This window comes from Rattus norvegicus, chromosome 8 (assembly GCF_036323735.1).
Source record: "Rattus norvegicus strain BN/NHsdMcwi chromosome 8, GRCr8, whole genome shotgun sequence".
Classification (NCBI taxonomy): Eukaryota; Metazoa; Chordata; class Mammalia; order Rodentia; family Muridae; genus Rattus; species Rattus norvegicus.
Genome location: NC_086026.1, coordinates 129,288,721 through 129,310,339, shown reverse-complemented (window position 1 = coordinate 129,310,339; position 21,619 = coordinate 129,288,721). Strand labels below are relative to the sequence as shown.

Below are 21,619 nucleotides of genomic sequence, written 5' to 3'. Positions count from 1 at the left end.
TAATGCTTTAGTAGGACACCTTGGTTCTCAAAGAAGCTAAACCTGGCCTGGGATAATGCCTTCCGTGCTTGAAATAAAACTTCTCACCCTGCTTTCACTTTCTTGCCTGATCCGTTGTGATCATGACGAGGAGCGTGACCACGCACATGGGGCTGGAGCAGCTGCACCCTGATCCACAGGCAGGAGGGAGGGTGGAGACAGAGACAGACAGACAGACAGAGCGACTGAGATATAGGGCCGGGTATGAGCTTTTGAAAACCTCAAAGCCCACCCCCAGGGCCACACTTCCTCCGACAAGCCACGCCTCCTAATCCTTCTACTTCTATCAAAGAGTTCCACTCCCTGGTGACTAAGCATCAAATCTACGAGCCTATGGGAACCACTCTCATTCAAAAAGCTGCCCAAATACTGGCTCTTCTTTCTTCCAGGCCGGAGGTGGTTGGCTGCCTCCAAAGCTTGTCAGAGAGCGAGGAGGCACACAGCCATCTCATCCAGGTGTGTGGAAAGAGCCAGTCACATCCAAAGTGGATCATGACCCGCTAGCGAGACAAGAAAAGGGAGGAAAACCAGCTATCAGTGTGGAGAACCAGGCAGAGGGAGCAGATGGTACATGTTCTGCTACTTCGTAGCCCTGTGCACCCAGGGAGACACCCCAACCCTTAAGCCAGAGTTGCTCTCCCTCAGCTTCCGGGCAAGTGTGTAACCCTGGGTGGATTGCTCACTCACTGTCTGTCTTTGGGTGGGGTGTGTGTGTGTGCATGTGCATGTGTGTGCATGTGTGTGTGCATGTGTGTGTATGTGTGTGCATGTGTGTATATGAGTTGCATGTGCGTGTGTGTGCTTGTGCGTGTGTGTGTGTGCATGCATGTGTAAGTGTATATGTGCATGTGTGTGAAAGTGTATGTGTGTGCATGTGTGTGTCTGTATGTCTGCATGCATGTGTGTGTATGTGTATGTGCATGTATGTGTGAAAGAGTGTGCATGTGTGTATGTGTGTGCATGTCTGTGTGTGTGCACGTGTGTGAGAGTGCGTTTGTCTGTATGTGTGTATGAGTGTATGCGTGCTTGTATATGTGTGTATACATGTGTGTGTGCATGTATATGTATGAATGTGTTTATATGTGTGCGTGTGAGTGAGTGTGTATGTATGAATGTGTTTTATGTGTGTGCATATGTGTGTGTGTGAGTGTGTGGTAAGGGGAAGGGAGGGAGGGAGGGGGAGAATTAGTAGAAGAGGAGGAGGGAGAGAGAATTTAAGAAGTTAGCTTATGTGATTTTGGAGGCTTGGCAAGACCAATGCTAGCCAAGGACCCCACAGGTCGGAAGCACAGAGGAGAGTTACCGTTAAACCTCAAAGGCTGGTAGAATTCCATCCTCCTTCAGGATCAAGTCGTTGACGGTTAGATGGAGCCCACACATTATGAAAGGTAACCTGCTGTGCTCAAAGTCCATACGTTTAAATTTTAATCCTCCCCAAACATTCTTCACAGAACGATCCAGCAGAATGTTTGACCAAATATCTGGGTGCCATGGCCCAGCTGGGGTGGCCATCAGGATTCGAGTGACCTTGGGACATCTGCGGGACTGACTGTGTGCAGAAGCCTTGGTTCCAGCTTCGCACCCTGAACACAACATCTCTTTACCTTTCTATTTTCTTTTTCTATTTTCAGAGTGGGGGTCTCAGGTTCCAGTTTGGATGGCCTAATTCTCAGGTCTTGGCTTTTCACTTGGAAGCCTCTGACAGCTCTCCTCTGACATTCTTGAGGACAACAGCTCTTTAGCAATAGGCTGAGATGACAGTGATAGTGGTGGTGGTGGTGTGTTCCTGGCCTCGCAGCTCTCAGACCCAGTGATGATGTGATGAGTTTTAGCACCCACAATTCACACATCTTCACTTGAGGTGTGAACAGAGATCTGACTTAAAGGTTTGAGAGCTCAGAGGCTGATTGTGGTCTGAGTAGCTGACATAGGTGTCATGTGATTGCTGGCTTCAAGCAACCATGACTGTGGACGAATCTGGAGCCTATTCCAGACTCACACCCCACAGTGTCGGAGAGGAGCCTACTGGATAAATCTCGACATAGTATTAGTACCGATGACGATGGTAAAGACCACAGATGGTAGCCAATCAGTCGGTGCTGTCCTTGGAACATCCTGCAATGTTCCCTTCGAAGTCGGTGTAACCAGGAACATTAGGTCTAACGTTGGAAGGAGCCGGGTGTGGTGGTGAGGTGTTTGTGTGTCCTATTTTTATTTCTGTTGCTGGGATTTTAAAAAGAGGAAGGAAAGCTGCTTCTGGGAGAAAGGTTTATCTTGCCCCTGGTCTCAAGTGACAATCCATCATTGTGGGGGTGGGTGTCAAGGCGGCAGCAGAAATTAGAAGCAGCTGGCCAGAGACATAGTCAAGAGCAGATACAGAATGAATGGATGGATGGATGATGAATGCATGAATGGATGGATGAATAAATGAGTGAGTGAGTGAATGAATGAGTGAGTGAATGAATGAATGAATGAGTGAGTGAATGGATGGATGGATGAATGAATGAATGAATGAATGACTGAATGAATGAGTGCTTGTCAGTGCCGGGCTCATTCTACATGTATGATTCAGGACCCAAACCCAGAGAATTGTGCCACCCACCTCTAAAATGTGTCCTCCCTCATCAGCTAACAAGCAAGACGATCTCACCCAGGACTTCCCACAGGCCGACCTGATCTGGACTAGATCTCTCCAAGACTCCCTTCCCAGAGATTCTAGACTGTGCCCAGCTGACAATTATCACATCCTGGAACAAACGGCCCCTCAGTCCAGCACTGTCCGTCCTTTCTGAGTCTGTAGTAGCGACACTTAAGGGGATCGATCAACTTCAGGCTGAGCCTCGTGTAGCCCATTTTGCTTCCCTGAGCCCCACCTGTAGCTTCCCAAAGAATCCCTTCCAATGGTGAAGTTAAATGATCTGGACATGAGAGAAAACTGTGGGAAGATCTTAAAGGTGTCAAATGAACTTTCCTATGACAAAACTATTTCCCTTACTGTACAGCCAAAAGCCACATTCAATGGACTATTCCTGAGATTTTTGCACATACACACACACACACACACACACACACACACACGTATATAAAATAAATATTGTATAAACATTATATGTAACGTCATATAGGTCATATATAAAATATAGAAGTATATATAATGTATTTTATATGTTCATAGGTTGCTACACTGTTTTCCTTCTGTTTTGTTTTCCTTCTGTTTGAGACAGGGTCTCACTATGTAGCCCTAGATGGCCTGGAATTTACTATGTAGACCAGGCTAGCCTCAAACTCACAGATCCACCCGCCCCTGCCTTCCAGTCATCTGCTGTAATACTTAACCGTGATTATTCTCTCAGCCAACAGAAAGGATTTGCACTCTACTCTGTGTAAATTTGGAATTTAAGATTTTGCTAGGACAACTTCAAAATCACTTTGGGTAACCCCAAGCCCAAACCCAAAGTCTAAATGAAATTTTCAGCTGGTGTGGCTTGGTTTTTCACAAATGTGCCTTGGGAGGGGTCGTCTATTGGAAAGATGATCCTGAAAGACCAAGAGTCCAACGCTACTGGTGTGGCCATGGCTTCTGCATTGCCAAGGTGGGCAAGCCCCCTCTGCCCCTGAACAGTTGATAGCATGGGGTGGGGAGAGGAAGAGAATGCAGGCACCTTTTTAAGGGAGCCTGCTTTGGTTGTGAGAACTGACGGCTATGAAGATCAGAGCAAGTCCATATTCCAAGCCTTCAATGGACCATGTCCTTTGAACATGAAAGGCCTAACTCAGGCTCCCTAGGGCATGCAATCTCTTAAGTGATGGTCACCCTGGGCTGAGGTCCAGCTGAGAAGAAAGACAAAGCTTCAAGGCTGAAATCTTTGTAAGAATGGGACATTTAACTACACCATGAATATCCAAAAATATGCTGAAGGCCGGAAGTGGGAGGAGAACCTGGTGACTCCAGTTTCCCTGCAGATGCCACCTCAGGCTAGCGCGAAGCCTTGCCTCCCTCTTCCTTTTCTACTTCAGGTTGGAGTGAGTGGCGTGACTGTTAGGCAGGGAGCTCCAGCCCTTAGATCTTTCTAATGTTATTTTTCAAGTTCCAAAAGAGTGTGTTTTGGGAGGTAATCTGCTCCTGCATCTACTCGGTGGCCTGTGTCTTTCTCCCTCCCTTCCCTGCCCTCCTCCCCTCCCTTCAGAATGGGTGGGCTCTGGATGCCATGCCCCATCCAGACTCTGAATCTTTCAGCAACTAGAGGAGTTTGAAGAGAATTCTCTTCTCCCCGCACAAGACGTGGGTGTCTTCAAAGCTCATGCTTTGCCCTGTGTACCCCTGGTTTTACAGCCCTTTCTAATGATCCATATCTTCCTGTACACACACACACACACACACACACACACACACACACCCTTCCTGAATACTCTGTCCTTCTAGGTACTGTCCAGACTGTGTTGTAAGGCTGGAGAACTGACTCAGAAGTTTAAGATATGGGCTGCTCTTGGGAAGGACCCAAGTTCAGTCCCCAGTATCCACATCAGATGGCTCACAACTTCAGCTCCAGGGAACCCAATGCCCTCTACTGGCGTTTGAGGGCGCTATACTTGGGTGCATACAGCTGTCTCTTTCTAAGATTATGTATTGCTTCTTTGGAGGCCTTTCATGTTACTGGCTCCAGTAACACTCTGTCCCTGCAGGACCTTTAACCAGGTGACAGACGTAATTATGACTCAAGGAATTAACAATATCTTGAGACACGACTTGAGGATCTAGATAGAAAACCAAAATGAGGGACGTAGAACTTTGGCCACTGTGAGGCTTGGTTTTGAACTTGGTAGTATTGCTGTAGAGTTACCATGGAAACAAACCTCGGCATATTTGTGAGGGATATCAGTTGACTGAGGTAGGTGGAAGACACATTGTAACAGGCTAGTGACAGGAAATGAAGTCAGATTGGATCAAACGGAGAAAGCCAGAGGAGCATCTGTTTACCCCTGTGCTGGTCTGGGTTCTCCAGAGGAACAAACTGACGGAATGATCTATAGACATTAATGGGGCTTTATCAGGATGGCTTACAGCCTGTGGTCAGGCTAGCCCATCAGTGCCTGTGGCCAGGCTAGCCCATCAGTGCCTGTCTCTGACAGAAAGGCCAAGGATCAGTAGTTGTTCAGTCCTCGAGGCTGGGTGTCTCAGCTGGTCTTTGGTCTGTTTGGATCCTAGAGATGTCCATTCCACTGCCCATGAAGGAAGGCCTCAGGGGGAGGATAGATGGTCTTGCCAGAGAGATGAAGGCAGGCAGGCAAAAAGCAAAAGCTTCCTTCTACCATGTCCACTGAAAGACGCTGCCACCAGGAGGTGTGGCCCAGACTTAGGGTGGGTCTTCTGACCTCCAGTGATCCAATCAAGACAGATTCCTCACAGGTGTGCCCAGCTGTTTCAATTTTAGTTGATTCTAGATGTCGACCAGCTGACAAGCTAGATTAGCCATCACAATCACTCTGTGCTTCCTGTGGATGTCAAGTGACCTCCCCGCCACAAAACCTTCCTTGCCATGACAGACTGCACCCTCAAACTGTGAGCCAACATAAATCCTCGTCAGCCATTTGATCTCTGCCATGAGGACAGTAACATAATTCACTAGGCACTGAAGCTGTCTTAGGTCATAAGACTCAGACTCAAGTTCAAGTTATAAGATTTAGACTATTGTGACGGTTTGAAGGAAGATGGTTGCCCTAGGCTCCTAGGGAGTGGTACTATTAGGAAGTGTGGCCTTGTTGGAGGAAGTGTGTCAATGAGCATGGGGGCTCTGAGGTCTCAGATGCTCAAGCCAAGCCCGGTGTGGCAGGCACTCTCTTCCTGCTGCTTACTGGTTCAAATACAGAACTCTCAGTGACCTCTCTAGCACCATGTCTGCCTGCGTGCCACCATGCTATTGCCAGGATGACAATGGACTAAACCTCCGAACTGTAAGCCAGTCCAATTAAGTGTTTTCCATTATAAGAGTTGCCATGCTCATGGTGTCTCTTCACAGCAATAGAACACTAAGACAACTGTCCTATTCTGGGCCATTCTGATCCAATCTCTTTGTTCCCAGGGACTTATCTCTGTCAGAGTTGACACATGAGAATCCTGAAGACCCTTCAAGTCGGAAGCATCTTGTCCCCTGTGCATGTTGCCTGAGGAAGTTTTACTTACAGGTATGAGTACATGTGCTTGGGTGTGTGTGCATGTGTGTGTGGTACACACACATGCACACACACACACACACACACACACACACACACACACACACACACGTAGATGCTCATGTGCCTGTGTGGGGAGGTTAGAGAAAGACGGTGCATGTCAAGCTTGGTCATTCTCTGCCTTATCCCATTGAGACAGAGTCGCTCTGTGAGCCTGGAGCTAGTCTGGTAGCCAGCAAGCCCCATCAATCCTCTGCTTCTGCCCCTCACAGAGCAAGCTTACAGGTGAGTGTAGGCATCGTCTTGCCCAGATTTTTTTGTGTGCCGGCATCTAAACTCGGGCCCTCACATTTGTGTAGCAAGTGCCATCACCCACCAAGCTGTCTCCCTAGCCCTCAAGACTTATCTTGTGCAGACTTAGAGGAGACAGTAAGTGTAATTCTATAGGCAACCGTAACCCTCTACATGTGCTGGGGAACATTCTAGCTGGGGAGTCCTATGTGGTTGTGGATCTGAAGCTCCTGGCTCCAACTGTTCTGGCAATATGACAGGCGACTTCGTAGCTCCCACAATATTGCCAGCTCCTCATAATCCCCAGTGTTTGAAGCTTCCAGGGACCTCTGTGAGGTAGGGAGAGCACTGGCAGGGATGCTGCTTGATTATTTCGACTTTGCTTAAAGCAAAATCCCAACAGTGAGATTTTGTTCTCCCAGGTCTCTAGCAGCTCAAACAAGTTGTTTCTTCCTCTCCTGTATGTTGTAACGAGAGCGGTTCTTCCAGGGAGCCAGATACTGCAATTAAGTAGCAAAAAAGAGGGGACCGGCCCTGCATCTGATGACTAAACCGACTTTACCTATGTTTGCTTTTCTATTCTGGGAAAGGAGCGGAGTGTGCTGCTATGTGTGGAAAGCAAAGTCTACAGATGCTCACAGACATCCCTGCATGGCTCATCCCAGGGCTACACAGCACAAGGAGCCTTTGGGAGATGGAAGGAGGGGCTGGAGAGATGGCCCAGTGGTTAAGAGCACTGACTGCTCTTCCAGAGGTCCTGAGTTCAAATCCCGGCAACCACATGGTGGCTCACTACTATCTGTAATGGGATCTGATGCCCTCTTCTGGTGTGTCTGAAGAAAGCAACAGTGTACTCATATAAATAAAATAAGTAAATATTTTTTTTAAAAGAGATGGAATGACTGGAGCTATGGCTCAGTGGTTAAGAGAACATGGTACTCTTCTGGAAGGCCCAGATCCAATTCTCAGCGCCCACATGCTAGCTCACAACCATTTGTAACTCTAGTTCCTAGGGATCTAAAGTTCTCTTCTGACCACCAGAGTACCAGGCATGTGTACATGGTACACAAATATACATATAGGCAAAAACCCAGAACTGGAAGGAGAGATTTTCCTTTCCTAATGAGTGTCTGCTGGCGCTGACTAGGCTTAGAATGTGGGAGGTAAAAGAACGCCTCATAATTTCCTCCACAGCCTCCTTGGACTAAGAGGAAACAGAGGTGGGAGGTAGAGTAGAGAGAAGGGGCAAGGGTAGACACAACCCCTGGGTTGGTCATGTCTCCCCTTCTAAGACAGGCTTGGAAACAAAAGCATCGGCCATACATCACTTGTGCTTGTACCTGCTGTGGACTGAGTCTAAGACTCAGTGTCTCTGAGTGGTAGGGATACCAGGCAGGAAGGCAGACCAAGAGACAGAGACAGAGAAAGAGATTGGGGAAGGGAGAAGAGCAGGTAAGTTTAGCTGGTCTTACTGGCAGAGTGGCAGGTTATAAAGTTTGTTCATTATGTGTGTGTGTGTGTGTGTGTGTGCGCGCGCGCGCGCGCACGTGTGCATGTGCTTGTGAGTAGCTATGCATGCAGATGCACACGGTTGCAGTCACTGACAGACTATCCTGGCTACAGGCTGCTGAGACAAACTTCCTGTGGGTGGACAGAAACTCTATGTGACTCCAAGGAGCTTTGGGGAAGCCTGGCATCTCCTCTGTTGTGGCTTAGAAGAGACTTAATGTGTGTAGGCCAATTCTTTTGGGAAGTTGTTTTGATTCCTCAGAGTGCTTGGAAAGTCACTGTGGGAAACTAAGGTCTCTGTCCCCCGTGTTTGGTAGAGACATGAGCCAGTGGACTCTGTGCCTGACTTAGCTGTTAAACTCCTTTCACAGTAGATCTTCCAACTCTGGTCCTGGCCATTGGCAAGAGGCCACCCCAGCCTTGCCTGCTGTAAGGTAAGTTTTAACTTCCCCAAAGAGGTGTGTATCTTTGTTTTATTGAATTTATTAATTTGTACAGCTTTTCCAGTTTTTATACCCAGCTTGGCTTTTAATTCATTGAGAAGTAAAACTTAAAAACCAGAAACTCCTTTCCCTCTCTGTGGGAAGTCTTAAAGTTGTACCCTGGTCTCGAAGCCAAAGTCTTCGGTCTTAATCAGATCAGAAAGCCGCTAAGACCGCAGGTAGGGGTGTGTGTCGTTCCATTGGTGGAGTGTTCACCTAGCATGCTTGAAGCCCTGGCTTTGATCCCAGCGCTGCCTAAACTGAGTGTGGTAGTGCGTGCCTATAATCTAGCACCTGGGAGGTGGAGGCAGGAGGATCAGCAGTCTAAGGTCGCCCATGGCTACATAGTGAGTTTGAGGCCAGCTTGGTCTCCATACAATCTGATCAGGAGGAAGGGGAGGAAGGAAAGGGGAGCGTGGGGAGAGAAAATGGAGGGGCGGAAAGAGGAGGGATAAAGGGGGGAGGGGAGGGGCGGGGAGAATTAGACCACATATTGCCCACAGGGGCAGATCTTCAGTTTCCAGCTCCTCTTGAGGTAAGGATTAGTTAGGGTTATACTGCTATGACAAAGCACTGTGATCAAAAAACAAACTGAAGAGGAAAGAATTTACTTCAATTACAGTTCCACATCACGGTCCATCACTGAGGGATGTTAAGGCAGGAATTCAAGACAGGAACCTAGAGGGAAAAGCAGAGGCCATGGAGCACTGCTGACTGGCTTGCTCATTTGGCTTCCAGGGACCACCAGCCCAAGGGAATGGCACGGTCCACAGGGCTAGGACCTCCCATATCAATCACCAGTTAAGACAATGCCCCACAGACTTATCTAAGGCCAGTGTTCTCAATTAAGAGTCCTTCTTCTCACCTGTGTCTAGGTTTGTGTCAAGATGACAAAAGCCAACAGGCACATTGGGTTTCCTCTCCAGATCACTGTTCCTCTGTTTACTGAATTTCCATCTTGTGACTCAACTCATGCATGCCATGATGACTGTCGGAAGCTGTTTCTATGTCTCCCCCGTTATATTCAATTCTATCCGGTGAGACTTGAATAATTTAAATCTGTGACTAATGATTCTATTTTTATATTACCTCTCCTGGAACATTCTATCCACTAATCTCACCTAATCAGCAGGAGACACACCTACTCTTCATTTAAGATTAATGTGCACATGTTAAAACAAAAACAAAAACAAAAGACACCAACAAACCTTTAAATGAGTTTTCCATCGCACTTTGGAAGGATTACTTTGGAAGAATTGCTTAGAGTATCTTTTTTGGTAAAGTTTATTTTATTTGTATGTATGTACGTGCATCTCTCACTCTGTGTGTGTGTGTGTGTGTGTGTGTGTGTGTGTGTGTGTGTGAGAGAGAGAGAGAGAGAGAGATGCTTGCAGTGTGCTCACAGAGGCCAGAAGAGGGGAGTGGATCCCCCTGGAGCTGAGCTACCTGATGTGATCATTGGGATCCAAACTCCTCTGCAAGAGCAGCAGGGCTCTTAACCTTTGACCCATCTCTCCAGCCCACTGACCTTCACAAAGCAATGGTTGGATTTCTAAAACCTAGGTGGCATTGTTTTTTTTTTTTTTAAATGACCATTTTTACTTGAACAAAATTCAATTTGTTTCCCTAAAATAAGTTCTTGTGCTTACTCTTCCTCTCATCATGACACAGGGAAACTTCACTGTGGAAAAATCACAGGTTTTATTTCTCTCTTAGAAAGTCTGTGGTGAACAGCAAAAGAAGGGAGAGGGGGTTGGGAGGAAGAGAGATGGGAGGAGGTGGGAGGTGGGAAGAGGGAGGGAAGGGAGGAGGAGGGAAGGAAAGAGGGAGGAGGGAAGGTTGAATGAAGTTGAAGGAGGGAAGGTAGGTGAGGTGGGCGGAGGGAAGTTAGGAGGAGGTAGGAGGAGGGAGGGAAGGTGGGAGGAATGAGAGGAGGGAGGGGAGGAGGAGGTGGGAAACAGGAATGAGTCAGGGCAAAGGATTATAACATATACACAGGGAAATGCTACAATGAGACTCACAATGTTAAATGCTACCTTTTAAATTTTCATTTGGAAGCCGAAAAATAAAAATGAAATGAATCTTGCTGGGTGTGGTGATTCGTACCTTTAATCCCAGCACTCGGAGGCAAAAACAGGCAGATGTTTGCGAGTTCCCGGCCAACAAGCAAATATACAACAAGGCTCTGTTTCAAAACATAAATAAATGGATAATGGATAGGTAAACAATAACATCTGCTGGTCTAGAGTATCAATATTTGTGTCAGTAACATTGACAATAAGTATATAGGGGTAACGAGATGGTTCCGCAGGCAGGGACACTTGTAGCCAAGCCTGATGACCTGAGTTCAATCCCTGGGACCCACATGATAGACTCTTGCAAGGTCCTTTGTCCCCGCATGTGTATTGTGTGTGTGCATGCCCAATAAAGGAATGAATATTTAAACATGCAGGTATCTATACAGGGTTTATTTCTCTCCCTTTCCACCTAAATTACCTGTTATCTCGAAGTTCTTTACATCAGTATGATCAATATTGCATCTCTGTACACTTGGTAGGTAGCCACTGGTCTGAGAGTGACCCTAAACACTTGACTGTGACTACTCCAGGCTGAGATGTGTTGTGGTCACTTGTAAATACTGACCAATTCTGGATGCTCGAAGCATATATAATTTGTACCACTACAAAAAGAATCCAAGACTTTTAAAAACCAATTAATTGTGTGGTGTGTGGTCTATGACATGTATGTGGGGGGACATCAGGTTATCTTCTACCTAATTTCTTTTAAAAATTATTATTTCAACTGTCTTTCAATACTTTGTGGGTTCTTCTTTCTTTCGCTCTTCCCCCGCACCTTTTCTCCCACCCTTTCAACCCCCTAACAATAGATAGGAAAGGAAAAGAAAGAAATCCCTGAATAAAGTCAGGGGTCAGAAAGGGAGTGACGTTACCATTAGACTGCTTCCACCTGATTCGGGGCATCAATTTCCTTGGGGCAAGTTTTATCTTTGCTGTCAGGATATCTAGTTTCTTCTTCTGTTGTTTCTTCTTTGCACACAACTACTTAACAGATTTCTACCAGCAACACCCAACAATTACCACGAATAACCAACAACCTCCTCCCCCCCACCCCCCGCAACCTATCAGGGTCCTAGCATTTATATTCCCTCCAAAAAGTCCCCAGAATTAAAAAAACAAAACAAAACCCACAATCACAGAAACTATCTACAGCTTGCAAAGTCACACCCCTGCTAGAGCACAAGGCAAATCTTAGTCACCTGCTGTGGGCAGTCTAAAGCAGCCCCATGTCCCACAAACGAAAACACACACACACACAAAAAAATTCTTATAATATTTCTGTTTTTAAAAAAAAGAAACAAAATTCAGCGCAGGGAATGAAACTTGGATTCTCTGAAAGAGCAGCCAGTGTTTCTTAACTGTTGACCCATCTCTCTGGCCCTCTGCCTTGTTTCTTCAGGACAGATTCTTTCACAGAACTTGGAGCTCACCAGATCAGTTAGCTTGGAGGATCCTCCTGTCTCTGCCTCCCCAGCGCGGAGCTTGAAGACGTGCCCCGCCCATGCTCTGCATTCTCATGGGTGTTGGAGATCCTGACTAGGGTCCTAGAGTTCTGAAGCCAGCGCTTCACCCACAAATCATCACCCTGGCCACAAGACTTAACTTTTAAAGACTCACAATAAGTCATCTTTTTCAGTAAAGAAAGAAGAGAAAAAAAAAATCAAAGAAGCACATGATCGGGAAGCACGTGATCGAGAAGCACGTGATCAGAGCCCTGCATCCTTCTTCGGAGCAGCTTGTCCGCTAAACTGCTCCCTCCCCTGCCTCCTTCAGCAGGTGATACAAGACCCTTTCAGAAACCTCAAAATAACAAAAGGAATAAGAGGGAAACTGGTTTTCTAACTACTTTTAAAATCTGAGGGCTCTGATTCCAGATCTGCCTGGTCCAAGTCCTTGGGCAGCCACCCGTCAGAGTTGTCCCCTGAGCACTTGAAATACAGCCAATGTAGCAGCTTCAGTGACCCCGAAAGAGCAGAACAGATTTTTGTAGAGGAAAATTTTAAAGAAATCTAATTTCTCCCTAGAGAAAACCAGATGCCTTGTGAGTCCATTAAACAAGAATCCACGCTGCACAAAGGAGCAGGGAGAGACTAGGAGTGAGCTCATGAAAGTTAATTCAAATAACTGGACGTTAAAGGTAGGATTCCCGCCACAAACTTCCAAGACAAAAGCTGGATTTGGAACATAAAGAGCAAGGCTGAGAGGGTGGGGTGAGGTGGGTCAGTTGCAAGGTTGATAAAACAAAGGAAAATAGTTACAGGCATGGATGGGGTAGGCTTCATGTCTGACCCCCTTCCTCCCCCATGAGTGCCGAGGGCCACACAGAAACCAGGGCAGGGAGGGAATCAGGAAAGGCTGCTGGGCGTGGCCGCTGTGTTGGATGCTTGGTGTTCTATCTTTAAGGGAGGGGGCAGATGGGAAGAGAGAGATGAGGGAGGGATTCAGGGAGGGAGGGATGGAGGGAAAGGGTGGGGGATGGGTGAAAGGAAAGGGGTGGACTGGCGAGAAGCAACCCTCGCTCTTTTTCCCCTCATTTTTCAGTGAGACTTTAATAAAAACGTGACAATGTGAAATGAGAGATGCCCAGGGAAGAACAGAATGAGCCATGAGGGAAGACCGAGCTGGTAATAGACTCATGGGTTTGAACAAATGACTTGGGAAACTTCAAATACAGAACCAGAAGTTTCTACGGAAGGAAGAAGCTATCCCAGGGCTCGGCAATCGTGCCCTAGCCTAGGACTGAAGAGTCACCTGCCTCTCTGATGGAAAGAATTGGGAGTGGGAGGCAGCTCAGGGTTGTGCCATGACTCCTCTGGGCCCCAGCTCTGTAAGACAAATGAGTTAACCGATTAACCAACACATTTATCCTCTTGATCTGACCTTAGCACACATCAACACAGGGCTCCGGAAGGAATCTGGACAAACATTTAAAAGCAGTGTCTCGGGCTGGAGAGATGGCTCAGTGGTTTAAGAGCACTGACTGCACTTCCAGAGGTCCTGAGTTCAAATCCCGGCAACCACATGGTGGCTCACGACCATCTGTAATGGGATCTGATGCCCTGAAGACAGCAACAGTGGACTCATATACATAAAATAAATAAATCTTAAAAGCAGTGTCTCTTAGTTGATTTGAAATTTGATTTTGTTCTCATCGAAAGGAAAAGATGAACAGCGTTGTGTTGTTCTTCGTCTGTGTGTTTACGCTTCCAGCTATCTTTACTTTCCGTCTTATAATACCTCACTTTAAAGAAGCGCTATAGGCCAGGCCTCAGTTTCCCTCAGGTGATTTTCGTCTGTTAGGACAAAAACAAACAGGTTTGGTGACATCTAAGAGGATAGAGAGGTTGGGAAGACAAGTCAGTGACAGCTCTTCTTCCATCATGAGGACTTGAGGTTGGCACCCCACCCCCAACTTAAAAAACAACCCAAAAGCTGGACATACGGCTGTAATCCCAGCACCTGTAATCCCAGCACTGGGGAGAGGGGGAGGCAGGCAGAGATTCCTGGGGCTCACCAGCCAGCCAGTCCAGCTGAACTCATAAAGTCCAGGCCAGTGAGAGACTCTGTCTCAAGAAAATAAAGTGGATGATGGCTGAAGAACAACACCTAAGGTCAGCTTCTAGCTTACATACACACACAGAGAGAAACACACACACACATGCACACGCACGCACACACAGAGAGAAACACACACATACACACACAGAGAGAGAAACACAAACACACAGAGAAACACACACAGAAACACACACACACAAGCACATGCACACACGAAGATGTACACACACATTCACATGTGTACACGAATGCATACACTCCCCTTGCTCATGTGCACACACACACACACACACACACACACGAACACATGCACACATGAGCATACATACCCTCTTCACTTGAGCACACACATGCACACACATACACACATACATGAATGCATAGTCTCCTTGCTCATGTACACACACACACACAGACACACACACAGAGGCAAACACATGAACGAACATACACACACATGCACACACAAGTGCATACACTCCCCTTGCTCACGTGCACACAGACACTTACACACACACACAAATCCCCTGCACGTGCATACACACACACATGCCCCCTGCACACACATGTACATTGGTGCAGATATACGAATGCATACAAAAAATAAAAATAATAAGTAACTGTTGAACACATCTTTATAAACACCTGAATGCTCCTGCACCGGGCACAAAGCACACTCAGCACTTGCAATTTTATTATCCTCGGTTCATGTCGGAAAGAAACATTGCTGGGGCCCTCGTGACCACTCTCGGGCTTTCAAGCTGGCTTCTGTTGCTCTAGCCTGCCTGTCTCTGACACAGCCCCCGATGAGAGAGGGTTACAATCCAACAGCAGAATCCAATCTGACAGGGTTAATCTGTCCCGGACTCAGAGAACTATCCATCTGGCCTAAGCCATGTGTTCCAAGTGCACAGAAAATGTAAAAACACACACACCAAGTCTAAAATCCTACCAGAGTAAAGGCATTTGTGAGCGTTAAAGCCAACGGCCTCACACTGACATCTGATGACCCTCCCGGTTGGGATCACAAGCCTGTGCGGGCAAACGGTCAAGAAGCAAACAAGACTGTTGTGTATTTCCAGCAGACATGTGACCCTGACCACCAAAGTTCAGTCACAGTATTCTGGGCTTCAGTCTCCCGGAGTTCACTGACTGGGAGCTCTCTACTCTCAGAATGGTCTCTTCATCATTTGTCAGCTCAGCATGGTGGGGGACGGGAATGAACCCTGTCCCTTGTCAATGAATAGACCTTGCAGTCACCTGGGAATACAAACTTCCAGGCTTCACTCGGGGGCAGATCTCCATGTCCCCGGGAATTTATATACACTTTAAAATGTGAAGATCCTGGGCACCGTATTTTCGTGGTCTAATGGGGCTACAGAAATGGCCACAAATACCTCCCACTTCTATCTGCATGTCTCTAGGATCTGGACACGTTGCCTCTTGTGTTGAGACAGGGATTGTTGATATGACAGTGTTGGGGTGCCAAAACCCAGCCTCAAGTGACCACAGGAGGAAGCCCAACAAAAGAACTGCCTTGCTGAGACAGCCCAAATTACTGGATTAAAGAATTAGAAGAGGATTTGTGTGGTCTTTGTGACTTCCACCATGGCGTACCTCGGCCAGGGCCAGAAGGTGCAGAAGGTGATGGTGCAGCCCATCAACCTTATCTTCAGATACTTGCAAAATAGATCTCGAATTCAGGTGTGGCTGTATGAACAAGTGAATATGCGGATAGAGGGTTGTATTATTGGCTTTGATGAGTACATGAACCTCGTATTAGATGATGCAGAAGAAATTCATTCTAAAACAAAGTCAAGAAAACAACTGGGTCGGATCATGCTCAAAGGAGATAATATTACTCTGCTCCAAAGCGTTTCCAACTAGCAGTGGCCAAGCATGGGAGAGGTTGAGAAGGGGCTCAGGGGCTGCTGGTGACTACATTTACTCATCCTGTTTCACTTGTACATTCTCATTGGGGTAAAAATAAATGTGAGCTTGTTTTTGTTACAAAAAAAAAAGAATTAGAAGAGGAAGAGGTTTATTGTGTGACGCCATCAAATTTGGGAGATTAGATCATCAATGGATAAATGATAACACCTCCCCCCAACCCCCACCCCCGATATCTTCAGCTGGGCTCGAAAAGATTTCCGGGGACAAACAAGACCATTCAGATGGCAATAACCACTTTCAGGGATGTGAAAGTGAAGCCGGGGCAAGTTTACCCCTGAGGAACCGAGGAAGCATTTTGTTGATTGTCCCTGCACAAATGATGACCCAGTGGACATGTGGGTCATGCTGAGGGATCACCCAGGCTCCACAGTCAGGGAATTCTCCTCAGAGAGTCCTGCATGGACCCCAGGGAGCAGAAAGGCCCTGAGCAAGCTGCTGCAAATCAAGGGTTTGTGCAGATTACATGTGGCAGCAGATACTTGGCTGCTTCATCCCCAGTGCCTTCCCTAGACACCCGATTACTTCTGTTTACACCTCAGTAACACCCATGGTGGTGACTCATGTGGCTGGGCTGAGCAAGGAATGCAGGCTATGAGTCTGTCCTGAGCACAGGTGTAGTCCTGGCTATCACTAATCTCACTCTTCTCACTGCTGAGACAAAATACAGGACAGAGGAAACTTAAGGAAGGAAGGGTTAATCTGGCTCAAGGTTTGAAGGAGAGTCCATCACGGTAAGTGTGTTGAACAGTTTTATGTCAACTTGGCAAGATCTAAAGTCATCTGAGAGACTCTAAAGTCATCTGAGAGAATCTAAAGTCATCTGAGAGAAGAAAACCTCAATTAAGAAAGTGCCTCTGGGGCTGGAGAAATGGCTCAGCGATTAAGAGCACTGACTGCTCTTCCAGAGGTCCTGAGTTCAAATCCCAGCAACCACATGGTGGCTCACAACCATCTGTAATAGGATCTGATGCCCTCTTCTGGTGTGTCTGAAGACAGCTACAGTGTGCTCATGTAAATACATTTTTTTTTTAAGAAGGAAGGAAGGAAGGAAGGAAGGAAGGAAGGAAGGAAGGAAATGCCTCTGTTAACATCAGGCTGTAGGCAAGCCTGTAAGACATTTTCTTAATTAGTGATTGATGGGGAGGGCCCAGCCCATTGTGGGTGGAGCCATCCCTAGGCTGGTGGTCCTTGGTTCTCTAAGAGAGCAAGCCAGTAACAGCATCCCTCCATGACCTCTGCCTCTGCTCCTGCCTTGTTTTATGAGGAAGAAGAATATGGAAGTGTGAGCCAAATGAACCTTTGCCTCCCCTGCCTGCTCTTTGGTCTCGGTGTTTCATTGCAGCAGGAGAAACCCTGACTAACACATGGAGGAGGCGTGGCAGCAAGAGCCTGAGGTAGCTGGTCACATGACAGGAGGTAGAGCCAGGAACAGTGGTGCTCAGCCCACTCTCTCCTCACCGGTCACATGACAGGAGGTAGAGCCAGGGACAGTGGTGCTCAGCCCACTCTCTCCTCACCGGTCACATGACAGGAGGCGGAGCGAGGGACAGTGGTGCTCAGCCCACTCTCTCCTCACCCCAGCCGGTGGGATGGTGCTCACATCCAGGGTAGACCTTCCCACCTCAGCTAACCCTCTCAGAAACAACATCACAGATATCCCAGGAGCATGTCTCCCAGGTGGCTCCGAATCAAGCTGACAGCGAAGAGAAGCTGGCACGCTGGTTTCTAAGGGTCAATTGGTCTTAAGAACCCTTATCTGGGCTTTGCAGCTGTTTCAGAGCTGACTGTGGACAACTTTTGGCTTTTGTGCACCTTAACCACCAAGTCATTCTTTCTGCAGGTGACAGCACTCCTCTCTCCAAATCTGCCCACAGTACCCCATAATCTGTGTAGACAGAACATCTTGTGTGTTGTAGGGATGTATCACCTGTCAATAAAAAAAAAACCTATGGTCTATAGGAAAGGGTAGAATAGAAGGTCGAACATCCGAGAGGAAGAAAGGATTCTGGGAGATAGCCAGGCATGGGAAAAAGAACAAAAATTTGTAAGAGCCAGGGGATTGGGAAATCATGAGATTGGGCCTCCTAGAAATGACACGGATGCTATAATCATGTTACCAAAACAGTATGGCTGCCTAAACAAAACCAAACAATGGCATCACTAACAGACATGCTAATGTGGGAAGAGGGAAATCTCATCATGCCAAAGTCAGACAAAGAACTACAGGCAACTAAGGAATGTATTAGTCTTGCCCAGATATAAGCCCCCTAACTGATTATCCAACACCAAGTAGTCAGTCCTGAAATAACGTGCATACAAACAACACTAAATAGACTCATCCTCCTTGGAGTCATGTGTGTGAGCATGTGTGTATGCATGTGTACATGTGTGTGCATGAATGTTAGTGTGTGTGAGTACATGTGTACATGTATGTTTACTATAGGTGCATGTGTGTTAGTCTGTGTGAGTACATTATGTTAGTATGTGCATGTGTGCATGAATACCAGTGTGTGTGTGTATGTGCCTGTATGTTACTATTTGTACATGTGTGTTCTTTTGTGTAAGTGCATGTGTGCATGTATGTTAGTGTGTGCATGCATGTTAGTGTACATGCACGTATTTGTACATGTGTGTTAGTATATGTGAGTGCATGTGTGCATGTATGTTAGTGTGTGTGCATGTATATTAGTATGTGTGCCAGTGTGTCTCTGTGTGTGACAATAATACTCAAATGGGGGCAAAAGGCTATGAATTTGAAAGGGCAAAGGGAAGGAGGCAATGGTGTAACTATATTATAATTTTTAAAATCTTTTAAAGAATTCTTACCGTTGAGGCTGTGGAGGCTGTGGAGGCTAAGTGGTATTTAATAAATGAATAATAAAGTGTTCTGCATGAGTACAATTGGAATGTAAAATCTACAAAGTTCCCCACAAGTTCAATTTCATAAAAGAGGCGAACGCTGGCCTCATTCTCCTCCAGTCACCCCTGTGAGCCCTGGCCCTCCAAATGGCCAGGCTCTGGCACAGTCTGGTTAATTTTCTGCTGCTGGTTTGGCAGGCTTCCGCAGATAGGAAGGAAATGACAAAGAGGCTTCATCTTTGGGTCACCAGGTCAAGTGAATACTAATTGGGAAAAATGTTTGTCTATTAAATGCTCCATTGCGCCTTAAATGTCACCTATGTGTCATACATTTGGATTAATGGCAAAGACTCAATCTCTACCATATGCAAATTAAGGGTGAAATGGGAGTCTCATCGTGAGCCCAGCTGTCCCTCCACACACCAGTCACTTTGGCCTCATTTGACTACCAGATTCTCTCTTCTACTTGGCTTTTTGTTCTGGCTTGAAGCTCATTACTCCTCAGAGAGTTTATGCTCAGACAACCAGAGTCCTGCCCACCGCTTTCAGAGGGATCAGCTGGCTTGGACATCCCCTCCGTAGATGTCCCTGGGCACTGACTGACAAGGAACCTGGGTGTCTGGCCTTAGTTATGAGACCATCTCCCTAAACTGATTGTGTGAACGATACCTGTGCTCCTGTGTGTCTGTGGATATGAATATAAATGTGGGGATTTTCTGGGAACATACTCAGGAACCTCTCTGGAATTCCTCAGAGCTGGGAGACCCAACTTCTCAGAGTTGGGCTGGACCTTTGGGTGTGGGGTGGCAGGAAGCAGCCAAGGGTTTGCTGTTTGCAGAACTGCTGTTTCAGTCCAAGCAAATCATGACAGCACCTAACCACTGGCAGAGAATCCAGCGAATGTCAGCAGGGGGTGGGAGTCTGGGTACCTCGGAACTTGGTAACACTGTGCTTTTCTGTTGGGCAAGCTTGTAGCAGTATGAAGCTAGCTGACCAGCAGGCCTGGGAAACACCTGGAATGGCTTAGAACAGGTGGAATGGATGGGAAACTAAAAAACAGCCAGCTTAGTTATTTGCTGACGCCTTTGTCGTAGATGAGCCGGCTGGATCCACTCAACAGTCCTGCAAGGTAGTTATTATCAATATCCCTTTTATGATGTGGAAACTGAGTTCAGACAGGTTACAGTACTGGCATGAAAAGATCTTAAAAGTGGCTGGACATGGCAATGAGCACCTGTAATCTCTGCACTTATGGTACTGAGATGGCAGAGTCATGAGTTCAAAGCCAGCCTGACCTAGGGCGAAATAAATGGACAACGTATGTGTTTCCATATAACGAAAGTATTGTATTACATAACACTGGATAAATTATATTATTTTACCAAGTGAATATCAAGACTTTTCTCAGAAAACCAAACCAAAGAAACACATACATCTTTTTAAAGATTGTTGGGTCTGGTCTATCATTCAAGCGCAAAGTCCTGAGTTCCGATCGGAAGCACTCCATGCAAAAAGTGTGGTGTGGTGACTGTTAGCATTCTGTCTAAGCTCCACCCCCACGGTTACCTGGCAACTGCCAGGTGTGCCTGACACTATAAAAGGGGCTGCTTGCTCCCTCCTCACTCTCTTGCTCCTCTCCCCTTCTCTCCCCATCCCTCTCCCCCTTCTCACCTTGTGCCCATGGCCAGGCTCTACTGTACTCCTCTCTTTCTCTACTTTTCTCTTCCTCTCTCTCTCTCTGCCCTACTACCCTCTGAACTCCTTTCCCCATGCCCTGAATAAACTCTGTTCTATACTATACCATTGTGTGGCTGGTCCCTCAGGGGGTAAGGGATGCCTCAACATGGGCCCACTGAGGCACCCCTTCCCCCAGACCTCCATAGAACATATCCTCCCTTATCCTTTTATTAGTACAACAGTGGCAATCTGTAATCCCTTGCTGGGAGAGTCAGGGGATCCTGAGACACCACAGGCTGGCCAATGTATGAGCTCTGGGTTAAAGGGACAGTCTCAGAAAGAAAAGAGAGAAACTGAAGAAAAACCTGATATTGACCTGAAGACTGTGTGAGTATGTTCTCTCTCTCTCTCTTTCTCTCTCTCTCTCTCTCTCTCTCTCTCTCTCTCTCTCTCTCTCCCCACACACACACACACAGACACATGCACATCAAACACACAAAATTTTCATGTCTGATGAGTTTATATGGGGAAAATAAACCTGAAAATGGATTTATAGACAGATATGTTTAAAAGTTATATGTAACACTGAAAAAAAAAGAAAAACCAGTATATGTGCTTCCGTACAAGGAATGTATTGCATTACATTATGTTAACAAGTGAGTATCCTTAATAATCTCTAAAAGAAAAAAAGAAAGGAAGAAAAATCAGGCTTCTGACTCTCATGTCAACATATGGAAATCAATTCACTACATAATTTAAAATTTTTGAGCAGGTGCCTACTTCGTTGTATCTATGTAAATACGTGGAAAAACGAAGTGGAAGGAATACCCTCAAATGTCCTCAACATTCACACTGAAGACCCCCTCTTTTACTCTTCTCTTTATAATACAAATACCGTCATTAAAGTGGTGGGGGCTTGGTCCACAAAGTCTCCCCCTCTGGATGGGCTCCTGGCCCCACCCCAGCCTGGCTCCTCCCCTTCATCACTCATTTCTGCCTTAT

The 21,619-nt window shown here is 46.6% G+C and overlaps 2 long non-coding RNA genes and 1 pseudogene across 3 annotated transcripts; all 3 read left to right on the top strand.

The window, feature by feature from the left end:
- Positions 1–1,259: 1,259 nt before the first annotated feature.
- On the top strand, positions 1,260–10,231 carry LOC134480116 (uncharacterized). The gene is made up of 4 exons (XR_010054312.1): positions 1,260–1,427; positions 6,120–6,222; positions 8,382–8,444; positions 9,419–10,231. It is a non-coding gene; the product is annotated as an uncharacterized LOC134480116 (long non-coding RNA).
- A 271-nt stretch (positions 10,232–10,502) lies between these two features.
- Positions 10,503–13,693, top strand: LOC120094298 (uncharacterized). Of its 2 annotated transcripts, XR_005488576.2 has the most exons (4): positions 10,503–12,346; positions 12,595–12,707; positions 13,112–13,194; positions 13,456–13,693. It is a non-coding gene; the product is annotated as an uncharacterized LOC120094298 (long non-coding RNA). The 2 variants fall into 2 exon arrangements; XR_005488575.2 differs by having other exon boundaries at positions 13,112–13,693.
- On the top strand, positions 15,710–16,142 carry Snrpel1 (small nuclear ribonucleoprotein polypeptide E like1; annotated as a pseudogene).